The sequence below is a fragment of the Papaver somniferum genome, chromosome 10 (assembly GCF_003573695.1).
Source record: "Papaver somniferum cultivar HN1 chromosome 10, ASM357369v1, whole genome shotgun sequence".
NCBI classification, from domain to species: Eukaryota; Viridiplantae; Streptophyta; class Magnoliopsida; order Ranunculales; family Papaveraceae; genus Papaver; species Papaver somniferum.
The window spans coordinates 13,140,337-13,163,176 of record NC_039367.1 but is presented as its reverse complement, the minus strand read 5'-3'; positions in this window follow the sequence as shown (position 1 = coordinate 13,163,176).

The window sequence follows — 22,840 nt, the reverse complement described above, 5'->3', positions numbered from 1 at the left end:
ACTTGAGAGAACGTTGGTCGATGCTGGCACCGCTATCAACATTGTTCCACTGAAATCCCTCAGAGTCGCAGGCATCACTCGACAAGAACCTACTCATGCTCCTGTCTCAATCAGAGATGCATACGATTTCATCACTCTCAAAATTAAATTTGTCTCAACCTAGACGGAAACCAAGTTTCACATAATTAGGGAAGATCTCTGATACGCCATGATTCTCGAACAAACGTGGATTCATGCCGAGAAGATGACTACTGACAAAGCGTCTTTGGTTGCACATATCTCCAATGAAAAAAGTTCTGATCCAGAAGATTTGGCGGACGTTCCATCATTAGAGCATTTGGAGGAATTTCGAACTTTGACGAGGTTGAAACAAGAACCTTCTAAAGATGCATAGGCATTCCTGCACTCATCCAAGTCTCATTCCTCCCATGTCTATGTCATTTATTTCCTCACATGTTATTCTAGCATGGGGACTCAATTCTGCTAGCGTCTCTGTTATTGCAAGACGCTATAAGTGGGTAATCTACCTTCAGCAATATTTTACCAAGTGGTTGAATCTGACATTTGATAAGCACGAAAAAATTTCACCCATAATAATTACAATAGCTAGGACTCATTATTTCTCTAGTAAACTTGTTTTAGATGTTTTTGGAAGAATAAGCTCTTGTGGAGAATTGGCTCGAAAAAATGTTATTTGCACCCCAGAGAACATTTGCTAACCGGACCCCTACTTTGGATAAGGGGCACCTCAATTGCTAAGGGGCACCTCAATTGCTATTCATACCCCAGAGCACCCCATATACTTAAGGCACCACGTTTTGGTTAGGGGCACTTCATTTTCTACATTTCAAAACTGATTTTTGGCGGGAATTTTGTGCAGTGACTGGCAGAAATTAGATTTTGAGAATTGGACGTGTTTTAAGGAGATTCAATCACTGAAACTCTTTGAGGTTTACTCTATTGAGCAGAACAGGAATGATAAGGGTGTTGGAATCAACCAAAATTGGTTGGAGAATTCGATTGAGCAAATCAAGGAAAGATGGTTTTTTCTCGGGTTTTTAGCTTGAAACAGAGAATGGTTTATGAGAGATTAAATCTCGGGTTTGGATTGGAACCATCTTGTTTCTACGAAACGGGGTTGGTATAGTTGTTTTCTTCGATTGGGCTTGGTTGAATCATCAAACAGGGAATATTTCTCTTGATTATCGAGTTAAAATATTCTCGGGATTTTCCCGAGCCATCTATAGTAATTCCGTGTGACCAGAGTGTGTTATAATCAAACTGTTATGTGTTTGGATAAAAAGGGATAGTATCGTCGGTTTAAGAATACAGAGAAATAAAGTTATCGAATATTCTGTTTGAATCTCTGGCATTGATTTTGGAAGATTTGTAAGCTGTAAAAGAAGACATTCTTACAGGGATCATATCTACTATGTTTGGGAAGATTGTTGACAGCTCATACACGCATGATTTTGCTGCACATACGCGGAAACGGAGAAAGATATTTCTCAGATTTTTCTTTGCTGAGATTGGAAGATGGCGTCTGGATAGATAGATTTTAGATCAACTAAGAGACGTGTAGCATTGGATTTGGAGTGTGTGGACTGCTGCAGTCACGAGAAGAAGATAAACATGGAAATAAATTTCGTGTAATGGCAGTGGAGAATAATGTATTGAAGAAAGGATATTTTACATTAAACCGAGAAGATTCGTATGTTGTGGAGTATAAAAGGAAGTTGGGGAAGCATACCATGGGACATCGAGTGATAGGGGTGAAGAACAGAGGGTTGCGAGAAGATTTCTCTGCTGCTGCAGAGAAGAAGAAGAAGAAGAAGAATATCTGTTGCCTACAGACTGTCGCAGAGAACTGTCGTTTATAAACAGTACTCGTAGCAATCTGTTTGGCACTCTTATTTTGAGTTTGCAACCACTCTTGTAACAGTGATTTTTGTAACACCAATACATCATTGCAGATTACTTGTATTATTAGTTTTCTTCAATAAAATACACCATTTGAGCTATGAATTACATTTTTGAGTGTGTTTTCATCATGAGAAGCTACACTCCCTACACTGGGTCGACGGAGGAATCCGGATTTCATACATGGGTAAATTTATTTTATTTTCTATATGACTTTTGCACTAATTAAAATAGAATTATGATTTGAATTAATTAGTTATTATTTTATTTGATGGGTTATGCTTGCTTAAATGTTTGATGTCCCATGCTTATGTTTTATAACTAAAATTTTGAGAATCTACTTTGGCAAAATAAGAGTCGACGTTATTTTATTTATTGAGCGATAATTGTTGAGAATAAATAATTGAGCCTTATGATATGAATTCGGTAGAATCTTTGTCCAAGTAACTCTCCCTTTATTATTTTTATTAAATCTTTAAATTTAATCTTCACAAGTCTTAGATTTCGAATCTTATTCATCAACATTTATCTGAATCGAGCATCTCACTGAGACATTCATTACTGATATGATGTTCAAGCATGGCAAAGAAAAATTTGGGAAGTTCTCCATAGCCTTGCATGGGTGTCCATGTGTGCCACAAAATCATAAAGCTCTGATGTATGCACAAGTGTTGAATCCCACTACGCATCGAAAGGAATGCTGAATCAACAGAAGATACTCGGGGCCGAGACGATCAAGCCTAAGTCATTCGAAACTTGAAGGATACGACGCTTTAACGCTCAAGCTTCTAAGAATTCTTCAAATTTTACTCCCAATCAAAGAGTACACCTGCGATAATGGCGCCTCTGGCTTCAGCACAAATATCTCGATGATGACATATTGATTCACCACCAACACGATCAAAGTGTAAGTGAACTACAATTGATAAATCTTCATTATCACATGATAATACTTCTGGAGCAGATGCAACATCATTCATCGATGGCACAAATTCCTTCAAATACACTGGAGACTTGTTCTTATTGGAAAGATCATTCATAACAAGTCATTGCAAAATGATATGATTTCATGAAACGTCATCAACGGAACCTCTCTACATCAGAATCCCCTGCATGGACGAGTAGCTTCTTCTCTTCACCAGTCACATCCAGAATGATGGCCGATGTTTCTATCTGCCGCAACAACGTCGACTCACTGACGAAGCCAGTTCACAGTAAAGTCTTACTGATCAGGAGAATTCGGGTCGTACTCCCAGTACACCTTCATCTTAGGGATGCTCAAACCACCAACTAGTCTGTGAATTTAAAGGCTCACTGGATGGAGGAGCAAAGGCTATGTCGATAAATCATGGTTCTAACCTTTTCAGTATCCGAAGCAACTCCGACCATAGTATCGACATCAACAGGGATATCTGGAAGAACTCCGTCCATGGTCTCAACATCAACAAGAATGTCTGGAGAATATTCAATCGTGATCTCAGCATCAACAACGGTCTCAGGAGCAACATCCTCATGATAGGGCTTTATCAACAAGTCAACAATTTCATACTTCTATAAAGAAATTACAGGAGGAATACTTACTTGAGGAGTCTCTAAGACATTCGAAGGATTAATGTTGTTGAAGTCACCGCTAGTGGAATTACTACCTCTATTCAGTTCCGGGTTTTGAAGATTCTCCGTCTCCTCATTTTCCAAGGAAGAATGTGCTCTATCAATATGTTGTCTATCCGCAATAATCTCCTCCTGGATACATCAATAACAATTATTATCACTTCATTCAAGGAGATGCCATGATCGCTTGCACGAAAAGAGATACTTACATCAACTCCCTCATCGGTGTTGGATTCCTGAATTGTTTGCCCAAGAGCAAGATAATGACTTTCAATGATCAATGAAGCAAATTTCTGAGATTAACAAACATTTGTTTGTGATCCTAATTATACGGATAAGAAAAGTCATGACGGAGGAAACATCGACAACTCACCAAAGAAACGGCTGGGGACTGCACGTTATTTACTAACATCATGTAGTTCTTACTTCTGGGTTCTACGCCCCGAAGACTTTCTTCCATCGCCGTGAAGTCTACATTGATCTGGGATCTCACTACACGATCATCCTATGATAAAGTTAATGAAATTACCAGGGGTACAACTCAGTATGAAGGATCTCTCACCATCACTCAGAGGTCCCAGAAGTACCATTTCTTAAAGTTGCATCCGTAGAGATGTCATCTCTGGAAACACCATCTTTGGAAGTGTCATCATGGGAGTCAGTCATTCTTGCAAAGTGGCTGTGACATATGGATAACATTTCTACTTCAGCACATCGTTCATACAAAGCGCAGGATTCAACAAAACAATGAATCATGGAATAAAGGTGCTCACAACAGCGTCTACAAAAATGGTAACTTTCAACTCTTACCTGTTTACGATTCCACTAACAGTAGTGATTGTGATACAAGAGTTAATACTTCAAAATTTGCTCGAACCTGCAAACATGAGCAATATTTTTATTCAACATCATAACTTGATTTTCATGTGAGAAATCCACAAAATTTTCACCATGTGAGCGACTCCACCAAGTGAACACTCATTGGTTTTTGTGCATACACTATCAGATCACAAAATCCATATAAAAAATATTTTATCAAAAATTGTTTACTTCTAGCAATTGCTGAAAACCAAAATTTGATTTCACATAAATTTTCACTCTGTGAACATTCACTGGTTTTTCAAAAATTGGACAGACGTCCATTATACAATTGTGAAAACTCACATACAAACACTATTTACCGTGAATAATTGTCCATTTTCAACAGTTGTTCAAAATCAAAACACTGATTTTACAAAAAAATATATATTTTAACGTGAAACTCGCGTAACTTTGAAAATTTATGTATATATATTTTTGCTCCCTCTCGCGAGCATCCGTCTTTGAAACGAGAGCATATTTTCAAAAATTTTATGAAAGCTCACATATCGAGAATAAAAAAATTCATGAAAGCTCATAGACAAAAAATTTATTACTAACAGACGCACGTCTATTAAAAAAAAAACTTTTTTCTCTCGTCCGAGCATCCAACTTTGAAACGAGAGTTTATTCCATTTTGTGAAATCTCACAAATTAAAAAAAAAAAAAAAAAAAAAAAAAAAAAAAAAAAAAAAAAACTCTTAAGCTAGGGATCATTGTTTGTTTCTTAGACTAGCGAACAAACATCCGTTCCTAAAACAAGGATTTTTCTTTTGGGCCTGGCCCAAAAAGACCAAAACTGGACCTCCTGTCGTCTAAATCAGCAGTGCTCCATCTTCACGTGCTCGTGAGATGACACTCTATCATATTGTCAGGGTCCTTACCCGGGCATTTGCTCGTACATGATACTACTGGAGAAAATTGGGGATTCTGAAAATGCCTTTGTACGACTAAGCCCGACTGCTTACCTCTTCACTGGAAAATCTCCATCCAGTGCTTACTGCGGAACATGACTGTCCCCCACTAAGCAGGGGACTTAATGTTGATGGTGGATTTCCTACAAGGGCTAAAATCGTAAAATCATGATACTGCATGTTTCTGACCCGTCTTCAGGAACGCATGTGATGATTCGTGTTTTACGATCCGTGAACCGTTTCACGATCTCTGACTGAGTGAGCATTCCTCTCAGAGCCATGATGAATATGTTTCTCGGCCTCCCACTAGCTGAGCGTTCGATGCTACGCATTTCATCGTGCCCTCTATGTAGAAGAACGATTAGGCGGTCCTATAGACATAATTGTTTGTTAGAGGGATTAACGCCTTGAGGACGTCGACGATACTCGTTGTTCCCTGACTACATAGAGAGACCCCCTCTACATATAAGAACGATTGGGCGGTTCTCTAGACATAATTGTTTGTCGGAGGGATTAACGCCTTCAGGACGTCGGCGATACTCGATGTTCCATGACAGTGTAGAAAGACCGTGTATAGATTCAGGCGGCTCTCTGGACATAATTATTTGTTGGACGGATAAACGCCTTTAGGACACCAACGTTGCACATTGTTTCCTGACTATGCACTCTTCAGAACGAGTATGGTGCTTCAACTATCTCATATCTCGATTCTACAATATATTAATTCTACCGTGACATTCACCGACTGAATTCCTAGAAAATAATCTATTTTGTCTCATAACTCTGTTCCATGGATGATCCCCGACTGATTCCATGGATTAGTAATAGATAACCATCTTATCTCATTACTCCGTTCCTTGAATTCCCCGGCTGGATTCATGGATTAGTAATAGATATACAATTCATTTATTACTTCATTTCATGAATCATTCTCCATTGAATTTCATGAATTAGTAATAAATATCCAACAATCGGGCATCTGGCTATCACCGAGTAAGCCTCAATAAAATGGTGCAAGTGTACTCAACAATGATGCACGAACGAGCACCCAAATGCACGAACGAGCATTCGAAAATATGGACAAACGAGGAATCCTACACAAAACATAAGAGAGAAAATTATAATAAAATAGTAAAAGAGGCGCCTAGGGATCGGGTCCGTAGGCCGACCGGTCACGCCGCCGTGACCGGTCCCCCACACCTCTTTCGTTTATTTTTCTTATTTTATTATTTTCATGAATTCATGAAAACTCCTTCATTCGAGAAACTTTCCTTGTTTGAGCAAAACTCACGGTTTCTCCATATTTTCACGGTTTCATGAAAAATAATAAAAAATAGGGAGGTATCGCGGGACCGGGCTACCTAGACGGCCGACCATGCCCTAGACGTGGCCGGTCCCACACCTTGCAATCCCTTGTTTTCATAATTATTGTTTCCCTCATCTCATGAAACTCCTCCGTTTGAGCAAAAATCATGGTTTCTTCATATGTTCTCAAATATTGCTCAAACCATGAAAAAGCCAAAGGTCAAATGGTCACATGACCGACTAGGCTATTCACGAAAAATATTAAAATATTATTATTTTAATATTTTAATATTCTCAAAATATTGATCGAATGAGAAAAGTCCTACTCGCTCATTCGAGCAAAATCAAAAATTTCAGTCAAAGATCAAACTCTTTTGAGAATCGAAGATATTGCTCATACGCACATCAAAAAATACCAAAACTCTCAGGACTGAGTTGCGGACATTGTGGTGACATGGGCATGCTTCCTTGACCGACCAAGGTCGTCCATAAGGCTTGCAAGGAGCCAGTCCCACACATCTTTATAATTTTGACATAATTTGCTCAATTGCTCATATTGGGTCCAAACTCTTTCCAACTAACTTGGAATTTGTTCAATCGACCATCAGCTGGTCCCACACCACCCAGGGACGGTTCTATGCCCTCTTGGTCGGTCCCTCACTTCTTCATAATTAGGTTTCATCACCTAATGCTCAACCGAGCACTATTCTAATAAATGATCAACACCAGCATTTGATCATTCTTTCACCAACCGGTCAACTGAGAACTCTGGTGCACGCTCACTCGAGAACTAGGTCATCACATGGTCGTCCATCATCCCATGTGGTCGGTCCCTCCTTCACTCAGTGACCTATTTTCAGCAAGTCATCGATTGACGAATAAGTGATCAAAAATTAGGGTTTCGAACAAACGCTCCACAAATCATCATTCTGAGCAAATTCAAACACTAATAAATTTATGTTGATCCAGTAATCAACATTCAGATTAATTACATAATATTTGGTAGGCTACCAGTATTTTAATTAATATTTTATTGGTTCACGTTACCAATAATTCATCGAATGATCAATACTTGCTCAGTTGCTCGAATATTGATCCAACTATCAATATTCATTAATTCATCGAATGAGCAATACTTGATCAGTTTCTCGAATATTGAGCCAACTATCAATATTCAGTAATTCATCGAATGAGCAATACTTGCTCAGTTGCTCGAATATTGATCCAACTATCAATATTCAGTAATTCGTCGAATTGAGCAACTCGAATATTGATCTAAATATCAATATTCCGCCAATATTGGTTCAACTCAATATTCAACAATTCATCGAATTTATAACATTTGCTCAGACGAGCAATATCAACACAAGAACTATACATCTGACATGTTCAATCCATGAATCACTGAGCATTCGTCAATCATGGTCAATTCAACAAAATTTAGACTTACTGTCTAATCAAGTCAACGACTGACTAATCAAATACATGTCTGCCTTGCAGACTCCACGTTCGTGAGACATCAATCACGTCACATGGGGGGATATTATTTAGGGTTTTGGTATAGCGGCCTACGGCACGTGTGTTCATCCACGATGAGAAATGTGAATAAGTTGTGCAAGCGGTTGAGGGAGTTAGTAAAGTAGTGGGTGAACGGTTAACCAAGTCTCCACATGGAACTGGTTTCACCACGATCTCCCACTTTCCACTCTTTCATTCAAGAAACCGTCACACTTACAGGATCAATGGGTTTACTATTCTGACAATATAAATAAGTCTTTGGATCCACGATTGAAAGAAGACAGTTTTTCGAGCAATCACTCTCAAGAATTCCATCAATCGACCAGATCTTTTTCGAACTCAATAGTTCACAGAAAACTTACAGAAACCCACAATACATACAAAATCCTTGATTATCATTGATCCCACAATTCTCATCTTCCCTCCTACAGATCAACCTATCTCCCTCTTTGTGACCGAATTGACTCTGGAACGGCCATTGACTTGGTTTAGACCGGAGTCCTACATATTGATCTCTTGAAATCAAAGAAGTCCCGTGCAGTGCATCTGTTTGAGGTTAAGAAGTTTGCTCGGTTGAGGAGTCTCGTTCGCACGGTCGTCTCTTCACTTTCCTAAAAAACCAGCAAATCATTTTTCCCCATCTACAATTCGGTTTCAACTACATTCCAGTCTGAAGTATGATAATAGGATAGTGTCTGTAGCAGCTTAATACAGTGTTGTGTTCAATGTGGACGGGGTCCCGGGGTTTTTCTGTTATTGCAGTTTCCTCATTAACAAAATTTCTGGTGTCTTGTGTTTTTCCTTTTCCACATTATATTGTGTATATTTATATTTGGATTTACACAAGTTAGTACGTATTCAACCTAAGTAAATACGTCCGCTTAATTTTAATCAATTACGAGACTAGTTTCTTGTATAATTTGTATCTTGAAAGATAGATAACAAATTTAATCACTTGGCAGAATTGCGATTAAATTATTTGGATACAATATTGTCTTCGATATTGGTTTTGAGATCGTCCAAGTATTCTGCTTAACAATCAGTTTCACGGACCTTGTGTCTATATACATACTGAGTGATTAATAGGTTGAGATATTAATTATATATACATATTGTCAATAATCATTAAGTTGGTATACTTGTAATTGTATTAATCTTTTTCTATACAGGTTGTCGAACGAAAAAATTGGGTGTTTTGGGTATCCCTTGCGTTTTCAATTGGTATCAGAGCATGCAAACATTGTTGACCTAATAAGTCTGTGTTTGAAGCGATCTGTGTATAGAAAAGAGTGATATCTCTATTGACATACCACCAGTTGTTGAAAAAATTGTTTTTATGGACTCTGTTAATGAGACAGGGTCTTCCTCTGTTTCAAAGGTAAACGAACCTTCGATAACCATAAAACAGTCTGTTGTTGACAATTTTTATCCCTATTATCCTACTGACGAATCTGATTCAGAAGTAGAAAGGAAAGCAGCCAATGAAAGTGTTGTGATTCTTAATCGCCTAGGAATTCAGACTTCCGAGGTCAATAAGTTGAAAACCAAAGTCAACAATCTTATTGGTAAGGTTAATGAAAAGGATTCACAGATCAGGATTCTTCTTGAAGAAAAGGCTAAAGTAAATAATCATATTATTTCACTTGAGGCTCAACTTGAGAAAAACTCCCTGGATCTTCAACGTTTACTGGAGACCCCTCTAACTTCATTAATACGTGTGAGTCTGAGAAATTAACCTTATCTATGGCTAGTTTGAAAATAAAAGAGTTAGAGGAAGTAATTGCCAATGGAAATCACGACAGCTCAAGTAAATCTCTTTTATAAGGACATGATCAAAGTCTTACCAGTTTGACAAAGAATGATCAGTTATTTTTCTCTTACCAAGAAAGAATTGTATCTTCTAGAAAGAAAAGTTCTTGTACTAAGTTTGTGCAAACTGGCTCTATCAGGGTTCATAAACTTTTCTGCTTCTGCAAGACAGAAGGACATATTCGGAGAAAGTGTAAGCTTAGATTGAAAAACAATCAGATCGATTTTATCTAAGGTACCTTGAATCTCATCTTAAAAGAAGTTACTGACATTCAAAAGACAAAGTCTTCGGATTATAAAAATAAGGATACTGGTTGTCAAATCAAGGCACCTTCCAGGAATGCTAGTACGGCTTACTCATCAAACAGAACAAAGAGCACAAATTTTGGTACAATTGCTAAGAAAAACCTAAGAAAGTCTTCAAAGACATGGGTTCTAGTTAGAACTCAATTTCTTAGAAAATCTAAAGATCTACCAGTTAAAGAGATAATTCAACTAGAGAACATGGAATTGATGATTGCAGGTTACAATGATCTCATAGAAAAGTTATCTTGTACCTTTTAGAAGCAGAAGAACTCAAGTAAAGTTTCCAACTTCATCTCTCTTCATGATGATAGCGAGTTCTATGATAACTTCTCAAAACCAGATAGTAAACAAATAGGAAGAGTTACATCAAAACGTGGAAAAGTCTCAAATGATGAGTGTTGATGGTGGTTTTCAGTTCAGGGCTAAAATTGTAAAACATGTATTTAATGGACCTGCAAGGGGATAAAGCCATTTAAAAAAGTGATGAGTGCAAAAAATCTCTTTGCTCATTGAGCAATTCAATATATGTATGAAATTCACTCAAAATGGTGCGTTTTTTCTTATGCTATGTTCCCAGCCGAACTCCATTTTCTGCCAGCATTATTCAACTCTGTGAATTCCATTTTCTGCCAGCATTATTCACTATTGCATGACTTGCCTAGTATTTTCCTATGCTATGTTCCCAGCCGAACTCCTAATATTGACATGACGATTAAATGTTCACTTTCGGCCGAGTAGCGTGAATCTCTCGAAGTGTTAGTACTGAGAATCTGCATGAAAATACTCACACAGGCTGCATCGTCCTCTGACAAATAAGTTTTCATGTCGACGCACTTCTAATTGAAAGTTAGCGCGATCTAACGCGTTTAAATTCCTTAAGGAAAATCTGGACTGTTCATATCAGTCTCAAAAAATAATCACGACCACACGATTTGGCCGTGCGATTTACAAGCCTAGCCTACTCCTAGCAGAACTAGGCGATCATCATGGTGACCACCGGCGGGCCTACTAATGCCCTGGCCGAACGGATTCCACCTAGTACACCCGCAGCGCTTCGAACGATTAACCCTAATGTGGGTGATCGCGTTGTTGGAAAAACAAGTTCAAACGAGTTGAGACCGGAAAAAATGTTCTCAAATTCCATTGCATCCTTCCAACTTAGCCAGCCTAGTTGGATGGCCTAGATCGCATCTCGAATGATCGAAGAAGTACTAATGTGTTCATTGGCGGCCCAACTCCTCCCTTGGTCGACCTACCCTCGGCAAGTCCATAATGCATCAAGTCGTTCGATCGAACTATGATGGACGTGGCCGTTTCAAAACCCTAATTTGTACTTGCGGCAGTATGCTACTGTCGCAAATCTATCATGACCACCGATCTTCGCCAGCCGAATTGAGTGGCTTGGATCTAATTTTATATGATCAAAGAGGCGCCAACATGGTCGGCGGCGGCTCACCTTTAATCCTAGTTGATCGAATTACATGTGGTGATCCAGAAGCACGTCGAATCGCTTGCCCAAAGTAAGGTGATCGTGCACTTATAAAACCCTAAATTGAATAAGCGGCGTTACACAACTGTCGCAAATCGATCACGGCCGTCCAACTTCGCCAGCCTGGTCGGATGGCCTAGATCTAATTTCAGAATGTCAACGAGATGCTTGCACATTCATCAGCAACCCATCTGTGCATGTACCTAATCGTCCTGTCCAAATCATTGGAAAATTCCACGAATAGTTTGGTCTAGTGTTAAGGTGGCCTCACGGATTCAAACCCTAAAATACGATCAACGATAGCGTATAATTGCCGCAAATCATCTCGTTCGTCCAACTTTGCTAGCCTGGTCGGACGGTTTAGATCGGATTCTAGATGACCAACAGGGTGACGCCATGATCACCGGCCACCACTCCTTCACAGGGAGCGATCGACCAAGCGATAACTCACCCATGATGTCTTCAAACGATCACTTAAAGGTGGTCGATCGTGCTACTTCTTTTAAGACGCTCAATCTGTGACTGATTCGATCGAGCTCTAAAACAACGATGCTTCTAGCACATCGACTATTTTCAGCTGCTTGTTTTAAAGTGATGCATCATACACATCGATTATAAACAGTGCTTCATAGACATTTATTTCACAAATAACTTTATTATTTAACCTAAAAGCACTATGTGCTGATTTTAACGGCAAGTCTCATGACTTGACCCATTCACTCGAGACATCAAACATGTCACAAGCTGGGGATGCTCACTGGGGTATTGGTCTGGCGGTTTACAGTGTGTGCGGCATGCAACGCGCCCCTTATGAGAAAGTGTCAGGAAAGACAGACGGTTAACAGTAATGAGATTAGTGGGTGAACGTGTGATCAGTCTTCCCTCATAACGGAAACACGATGATCACCACCTTCCGCACAAACCCACTTCTCCACTACTTCCTCCACTTCCTATGAGATCGGGATGCATTCAATGAATTGTATAAATAGGTTTTCAATCTATTTCGAAAAGGACAGAACACAAGTGTTATCAACACAAGTAACCAGAAACCATTTTCTGATACAAGTCATAAACAACCACACCTTCATAATTCAACATTCTGATCTCAAACACCTTCTTCGCTTCCCTCCCTAAGATCAATCCTTCTCCTTCACCTTGTGACCGAATTGAATCTGGAACAACCATTTCTTGGTTTAGGCCAGAGTCTTACAGATTGATCTCTCGAACTCAAAAGTACTCCTGTGCAGTAGATTTGTTTAGGGTTTGAATTCGTTTCTCATCAATACACCTAAACTTACCAAAAACAGCAGAATCAATTTTTACCCTCAAACAATGAGTATGATAATATTTATCTTAATGCTCTCTAGGCAAGGAGACTGCAACCTTCATCACCTAAAAAATCATGGTAGGTGAGAATTTAATATAAACAAGTATTTTGTTTGTTTCAAATAATCCTTTTCATGACATGGTTCTTTTTATCTTTTCTAAGAGAAGGTATATCATATTACTGTGATTTCTTAAATACATTACAAAGTTATTTTTGAGCTTGCTCCAAGAATTTTAAATTGTCTGTTATATTTCAAAATTTGTTACGTATGCATTTGAAATACTCTTGGATATAAATACTTTTATCTATATACTCTTGGATATAGATAAAAGGACAATACGTCTCTAGTTTCACATTTTGTTAAGGAAGTTTGGGTCACAAACTCTTTCCTTGTAGTCTCCTTGCCTATAGTGGTCACGAACTCAAATTCCGAAATTATAGTGGTCACGAACCAACCCTATTCTTGGAAGTCTCCTTATTATTCACCAATAAATACCTTAGACTTGAGTTGAGTTCGCTCATTCGAAGTCTTTTCTGCATTCAAGTTTATCTCTCATGACAAGCGACAACATATAAGTGGTTCTTGATAACTATTATAGTGGTACTGAGTTAAAAGGTAAGAAGAAGAGAACTCTTGTTGATAATGAAGTTGATAGCTCCGAGGATCATCCTCGTGTCAATTGTTACTTTGCATATGATCATCAGGATGTAGAACAGTAAGAGATGATTTCTGCTAATGTTGTTTATAATTTTCTTAAACAATTTGAAGAAGCAAAGATTAAGCTTGTTGAACCATTAAAAAGTCAAGCAATGCTAAGGACTGAGTTGGAAAATGTTTCGTTTGACCTTGTTTTTATGAAACCGCATGTTAACAATGTTCTCAATGAAGAGATTTTTTTTTGAAGATGTTTATGACAAATTCAAAGGTCTCAGAACCAATGACGTTTCTTCCGGTATTTAATTAGTGGTTTTCTTCTTCTTTTTTTTTTTACTAGTTAACTCCTTGTAGGAATTTTGTTCTTATTGTTTAAGGAGGAACACTAGTTTAAGGAGTTTTTATGTGTTACATTTGCTATTCCAAATATTTTCATCTTGCATAGTTAAAGTTTATTAATTAAATATTATTTTGGAAGATGACTTGCTATGTATATGTATTGCTTATTTTGTGAGATTTTTCTTTGCTATCATTATTGATGATTAGAACATATATCTCATATTTTATCATAGGTTAAGATCTTTCACTTTTGCAAAGCAGGAGTAAACTATTTTTAGAATGAAAATTTTAACCTTCATGGTTCCCCTTTTTGTGAATAAACTATTATAGGATTCCATAAGATGTTCTTTAGGGGACGAATTACTTCCTTCATTGTGTCACCAGTAGGGAATAAGTGGTGAACTTTAATCTCTACGTTCGTACATGGCTAGAGAAGTTATAATTCTTATATTGAGTCATATAACACTAATTGTTCTCTTGTTCGTAACTAGCGTAGATAATAGTTTGTGTTGGTGATTTTTCTCACAAAAATATTGTATCTAAGTGCCTCTGACTTTAAGATCGTTATTTTTAACTTCTTTGATCTTAACTGGCGAGAAGATAGAAAAATATTAGATACAAATTTAGTTTGTTCGCAACTGGCCTATTAAATTTAAAGTCCAAGAAAATTCTTTTCTTGTGACTAGAGTAAATTCGCTCATGCAAACTAGTTAATATCGTGTACCGGTATCGTATCGCCGGACCCGATACACCTATACAAAAGATAATATCGGTTTTTATCGGTGATATACCATTAAGAATAAAATCTTAAATATTTATAAATATTTCAATCTAAATAAAATTTGTGTCGTATGATGCATTAATTCTCAAGATCAAAAGCTTCACAGTACAAATTAAAGGGTACAAGAGAAGAAAAAGATTAGGAGGAAGGGTTCTGTTTACAAATTTTCAGATCTAAATAATTTATTTTATCAAATTACCCTTACTAATATTATCAGTGTATCAGTAAACCCGATATATCGGTTTGTACTGGCTGATACGAGCGTTTTTATCTTTTAATTCTTGTATCACCGATATTTTAGATATCGTAAAGGTTTTTCACGATACACGATAAAACCTATAATATCGGCCGATACAACTGATATTGACTACCTTGCGCTCATATTTTTCTTTCGGGAATGACATAAATTGGAGAGAGTTATTTTTAAACTTGTGCTTCATGGTAATATCTTTGTGGGGAGTGTAGATGAGGAACTCTAGGAGATGCTTGTGCCTTATATCTCCTTGATGCAAACTGAGATTTCTTGGTTGAAATCGTCCAAACTAAAGGTTGGTATGTATTCTCCGGTCTTGAAACTCTTTTGATTAATTCATGATTATCCCAATTTTTCACCTTTTCCAATTTTGTTGACAAAAAGGGGGAGAATTATTAAGTAGTATCTTACTACGAAGCATCATGTAAGGGGGATTGAATTATCATCTCTATAGGTTTTACATATTTTGAAAAAGTAGTATGTATTTACTAAGGGGGAAATTTCAAAATTGTGGTGCAATTGAATTTTGAGGAAGGTAACAATATTATGTTTTTGTGTAATGACTAATGAGTAGAGTGTGTTTACCTCATTCTATAAAAGATATAACGAGTATTCTCATAAGTTGTTATCGCTACGGATCTTGAACAACAAAGTGTTGTATGAACACAAGCAGAACATTAGAAGAACATGAAGTACGAATAATACAAGACTTATGTTGAAGAACCAACAAAATCAAGCATAGTGGATTGAGCTGAAAGTTTATTTATTGTATCCATATGTATTGAATATTTTTGTCACTAAAATTGATTATTAACACACGCAAATATATAAGAAGATCAACACATATTAAGTACATGCAATGAAGAAAATGGAAACAAGATTAATACATGCAAAGAATAATATGTGATTGAATACATGCAATGAAGAATATGGAAACAAGATTAGTACATGCAAAGAATAATATTGATATAATTAGTTTTATTTTCTTTGATTTATCTATAAGAATAAATTTAATTCTCTTGATATAATTAATTAGGATCTTCACTCATTCAATGTATTTGTACAAGTATATATACAAAATAATGAAATCAATCTCAACACAGTTGTGTGAGATAGAAAACCCAAAACCCAGTACTGCAACATGGTACTCTAGAGCTAGGTTAGTTTTTTTTTTTACCTGCAAATGTATCATCATGACTGTTGAAGACGGCATCCAAATACCTCCATCTTCCAGTATTCCTACACCTAATAGAGATTCAGGTCTTCCTCAATCAAGTCCCTATTATGTGCATCCGGCTGACAACCCTACCACTGTGATATTTACTCCTCTCCTCACAGATGATAACTATTGCATCTGGGAAAGAAGAATCCGAAAAGCCCTAAGTGCCAAAGCCAAGCTAGGTTACATTCATGGAACCATCACCAAACTCACGGATCCAACTGATCTCCTCCATTGGACTCGTGCAGACGATTTGGTTGGTAGCTGGGTTGAAAACTCAGTCGATCCAGTTATCAAATCCAGTGTCATGTCTTTCCCATCTGCAAGGGAACAATGGTTAGAGATTAAGAACAGGTTCTCTCGTAAGAATGCACCGAAACTGTTTGCCCTGAAACAATCGATTTCATCTTGAAACGCGAAAATCACAACGTTGCGATGTACGTTACTCAACTCAAGACGTTGTGGGATCAACTTGATACATTCAGACCTCTTCAGCCTTGCATCTGTGGTGGAGGAAAAGATTTTGTAGATCATCATACCCAAGATAGAACCATGGAGTTCCTATAGGGGCTACATGACCGATTTTCTGCACTGCGCAGTCAGTGTTTGTTGATGGGACCATTGCCATCAGCATCCAAACTCTATAATCTCGTGAGGCAGGAGTAGGAGCAGCAAGGTATAAACTCATCCTCTCTTACTCAGGTTGAATCTGCTACACTTAATGTTTCTCGCAGTGCTCCCAACTCAGACAGAACAAATTAGAGTTCTTTCTTCAATCCCGGCACTACATCCAACGCTGGCAATGGTACCAACAAGCGACCAAGACCTTTTTGCGACCACTGCAACAAACATGGTCATACTCGGCTTACCTGCTGGAAACTCAATGGCTACCCAAAAGATCCGCCGAGATCCAGAGATATTCCAACTCCGGCATATGGTGCTGCTGTTCCTAATACACAGGTTTCTCCTGGTATAACTTCAGCTCAATATGCTAGACTTATGTCTTTACTGGAACCAAACAATGGAGACACTGCTGTCACTCCATTTTCCAATTTTACAGGTATTACTCTGACTTGTTCTTATAATGTTTGGATTATAGAAGGTGGTGCAACTCATCACATTTGCTCTACTCTCTCTTGTTTTTCTTCTTACACATTGGTTATGAACCCAATCACGGTTCAGTTACCATATGGTTCGAATATATTTGTCACTCATATTGGTACTGTGAATTTATCTCCCAATATTCAGCTACTCAATGTTTTTCACATTCCAAGTTTTAAATTTAACTTGATCTCTGTAAGTCAGCTTACAAGCACAACAAACTGTTGTATCAATTTCTCACACGAGTCTTGCATCTTCCAGGACCGTCTCACGAACAAGGAGATTGGATGGAGTAGGCGTATTGCTAGCGTCTATCATTTCAGTTTCCAACCATCAGTTTCATCTTTAGCTGCTAATAAACTGGTGGATATATAGCATTGTCGTCTCGGTCATCCACATATGGATTGTTTTAATTTTTTAGCTCGTAATTTTGCTTATGTTCGTTCTTCATTTAAAAACTTATGTGATGTATGCCCACGGGCAAAACAATCTCGTCTCAAGTTTAATAACAATGTTTCACTATCAAAGCATCAATTTCAATTAATTCATGCTGACATATGGGGTCCTTTTTCTACTGCCTCTTTAACTGGTGCAAAATATTTTCTTACAATAGTAGATGACTACTCTAGGTGTACATGGGTATTTTTGATGAAAGTAAAGTATGAAACATTGAAGTTTCTCAAATATTTTTTTGACTTTGTTATAAAAAAATTTGGGCATCACATTACCAGCATCTCCTATAGTATCAATTCATTAGTTATTCCTCAACTACAGACTTTCAGGTCTGGTAATGGGTCTGAGTTCAAATCAAATGAACTTCAATCTTGGTTTCATCAAAATGGAATTCTCCATCAAACCAGTTGTATATATACGCCACATCAAAATGGTATTGTTGAACGCAAGCATCGCCACTTGCTCAATATTGCAAGGTCTTTACTCTTTCAAGCTAATTTACCTAACCAATTTTGTGGAGACTGCATCTTAGCTGCAACATATTTGATTAAAAAATTGCCAAAACCGGTATTATCTCATAAATCTTCACATGAGTTACTTCTCAATTCGCCACCAGATTATTCACATCTCCGAGTGTTTGGTTGCCTTTGTTTTGGCAGAAATATACGTATTTGTAACAAATTCGATCAACATGCTAAGCCTGGAATTTTCATCGGATATCCGCATGGCCAGAAGGGTTACAAATTTTTTGATCTGTCATCAAAATGTGTGCATGTATCATACGATGTAGTGTTTCATGAACATACATTTCCTTTTAAAGATATTTCTTCATCGGCATCAGTTCATGTTGAGCCTTCTTAACCTGATTATTCTTAATACGACTCCATATTTCAGTCCCAATCATGTGGTGATATTCCGAATCCTGAGCATTTTATCCCATGCTCTCAGTCTCAGTCACATTCTCAGCATTCAGATCATGTCGTACCTTCTCATGATTCCGCTGCACAACCAACTATTGCTACATGCAATTCCATGAGTGGCTCGTCTTTTTTCCGTCCTGCAGAATCAATTTCTGCCGATACTACTGTTGTTCCAGTAGTTCAGTCACTTGCCGTATTGTCAAGCCAATCAGCCACATCTCCACCTATTCAGGTGCCTATCTCTCCAGCGATTCCATCATCGGCAATATATTCACATTTATCTCGTTCTCGTAATCCACCATCCTATTTAAAGGATTACCATTGTTTTTCTACTACGGATGCGTCTTCATCACTGTGTCCCATAAAAAATTATTTGTCCTTCAACAAATTCACTCCTTCACACAAAGCTCTTTTAGCTTCAGTTATTCTCATTGATGAACCGAGATCATTCTCTCAGGAAAATAAATGTCCCAAATGGCGTGCAGCCATGGCCAAAGAAATCATTGCTTTGGAAGCCAACAATACTTGGATATTATAAGATTTACCACCTGGTAAAACAGCCATTGGCTGCAAATGGGTTTTTAAAATCAAGTTCAATGATGATGGTACCGTTAAACGTTACAAGGCTCGACTAGTAGCCAAAGGCTACACACAGAAATAGGGTATAGACTACTATGATACCTTTGCTCCAGTAGCTAAGTTGGTTACTGTTCGTGTCTTATTATCTATTGCATCTATTAAGGTATGGTCTCTTCATAAACTTGATGTCAACAATGCATTTCTTCAAGGTGATTTGGATGAAGAAATTTACATGAAGCTTCCACCAGGTATGGCACGTCCAAAGTTTTCAAACTCAAAAAGTCTCTCTATGGTTTAAAGCAAGCCTCTCGTCAATGGTTTGTGAAACTTTCTTCAGTTTTGTTATCTGAAGGATTTGCTAAATCCTTATGTGATAATTCTCTTTTCACATATCATCGTGGTACAACCTCTATATTTGTTCTTGTTTATGTTGATGATATTATCATCACTGGTACAGATAATAACTTCATTAATTCTCTCAAATTGCGTCTCGCTTCTCATTTTTCAATTCAAGAATATTGGTTGTTTGAAGTAATTTTTGGGCATTGAAGTTTCTCGCTCATCCAAGGGTATATTTCTATGTCAAAGAAAATATATTCTTGATATCCTTAAGGATTCCGGCCTCACAGGGGCTCGTACATCAGCTTTTCCAATGGATACAAAACTCAAGTTGCTTCCTACAGATGGTACGGAACTGACTGATCCAAGATGTTTTTGTCGTTTAATAGGTCGTTTGTTATATCTTACGGTAACACGACCAGATATCACATACTCAGTTAATTATCTGAGTCAATCAGCTCATATGGATGTTGCTCATCGTATTCTAAGATATCTCAAGGGAACCATTGGACATGGCATATTTTTTTCCTCATCCAGTTCTCCTTCTATTCATGGTTACACGGACTCCGATCGGGCAGGCTTCCCAATTACTCGTCGTTCTACGACTGGATATTTTATTACCTTAGGTAATAGTCCAATTTCTTGGAAATCAAAGGAACAACCTATTGTGGCTCGTTCATCAGTTGAAGCTGAATATCGTGCTTTGGAAAATCTAACTACTGAGCTTCAATGGTTAGTTTATCTCTTCAAAGACATGCACATTTCTTGTCCTCTTCCTATCACTGTTTCTTGTGATAGTCAAGCAGCAATTCATATTGCTCAAAATCCGGTATTTCACGAGCGTACTAAACACATCGAGATTGATTGTTATTTTCTTCGTGAAAAGTTAATAAATGGATTGATTCTACCGAAACATCTTCCGTTGTCTGATCAACTGGCTGATGTTTCCACTAAGCCTCTGGGAGCTCCGCAATTTGGTCGTTTAGTTGGTAAGTTGGGCTTTCGTTCAAGCTCTACCTCTCCAACTTGAGGGGGGGTATTAACACATGTAAATATATAAGAAGATCAACACATATTAAGTACATGAAATGAAGAATATGGAAACAAGATTAGTACATGCAAAGAATAATATGTGATTGAATACATGCAATGAAGAATATGGAAACAAGATTAGTACATGCAAAGAATAATATTGATGTAATTAGTTTTATTTTCTTTAATTTATCTATAGGAATAAATTTAATTCTCTTGATGTAATTATAATATTAGGATATTCACTCATTCAATGTATTTGTACAAGTATATATACAAAATAATGAAATCAATCTCAAAACAGTTGTGTGAGATAGAAAACCCAAAGCCCAATACTGCAACGTTAATAAAGGAGGAGATTGTTAGAGCGTTGCTCGGTCAAACCCACAAGTTTTGCTATCTCAAGCTTGTTGTCAATGTTAGGTGATCAAAACTATAACATGATTTCTAGTCTACTAAGTCAAGTTTTGGAAAGGTTAGAATTATAGTTGAGTATCAGAGATCACCCTTGAATACTGGAGATCGATAAAGGCATTTGGAGAACTTTTGTATCAGTTATGTGAAGATGGGTAATTTTTTTCAAACTCCTTGTTTCTTTGGTCTGCATAGCCTACTCAACTTATTTTTTTCTTTTTTGTAAACCCCTATAAGAAGTCGCTCATAATCTTATTGGGGATTTTTCAACCTTGACAAAAATTGGAAAAATGGATAAGAATAGACGGGTAATTTTTTTCAACCTTTTCTGAAAAGTGTAGTTTCAATTAAGACCACTATTAGAGCATTGCTCGATCGAACTCCCAAGTGTTTCTATCTCAAGCTTGTTTTCAAATTTAGTTGTCAAAAGTATATCTTGATTTTTAGTTTAGAATTAGTTAAGTCTTAGATTAGGATATAAGTATAGTTGAGAAACGGACATCAGCAATCATCATTGCATTCTACCGTTTGAAGGAAAAGATCAGCCGAAGATTTTAAAGAATTTCTTCAATAAAAGGTAAGTGAAGACTGAACAACCTATTTCTCAAGTTATATTCATCTTTTTATCTATGAGACGATGTCACGTAACTAAATAAACTATCATGCATATACAAGAATTCTGGGTCAAGTTTATCTTGGTAATTAGTACTCGAAATATAATGACTAAGATTAATGAACATTTGTTCATACTTGATAAAGTTCGGTTAAGTACAATTTATTATTCGCAATCAAAATCATGATTCAAATTTTATCGTTCGAAAATAGCCTGGAACATTGATATGTGTCATTGATGTTATTCGGGAATGTTTCGGATCGATTTAGAGAGAAATATAAAAATACTGTAGATTCAGATATAAGACAATGTTATCAGTCTTACAAACTGGAAAAATTGTTATAAGTCTGAAGCCGTATTAGATGTACTCATACACGTAGCGGAGTAGTTATATGTCGACAAACATATTTTTGATACGCATATCTTTATGCACATCCTTTATAAATCTGTTAACTCGTGAACCGGATCGATACGCATACCCGTATGAAACCGAAAAAAACCGTGGTCACAGAACCGGTTTGGTATCCATATCGGTACATTTACCAGAAAAGCTCTGTGTTCCGGAACTCGGTTTGTGTATCCATATCGGTACATGTACCAAAATAATTTTGTGGACTCCAGAACCAGTTATAGTCTTAAGGTACACATACCTAAATAGTTCTGTGAACTCCGGAACTTGGTTTTGGTTAATAGTATACAACCCGGTACACGTAATCTGACTATCCTGACTCACAAACAGCTATGGTATTTGTACATCTACTAACCATGTCGATTATTTTCAAATGCAATAAAGTTATTTCTAAGAGATAATTAGCATTTCATCAAATATCTAAAATACTATAAACTAATTTGATCACATGATTGTGACTCAAAGTTAAAGTCTTAAGTGTTTATGAAAACGAATATTAAGCTTATAAGTACAAATCGGATAGTTTCGGCTAACCAACTTGAACATAGACTTTATAAACGGTTCGGTTCCGGTTTCTGTTAGAGTATTGCTCGGTCGAACTCGCAAGCGTTGCTATATCATGCTTGTTTGTCAAGTTTAGTTGATCAAAATTATATACTTGATTTCTACTCTACTT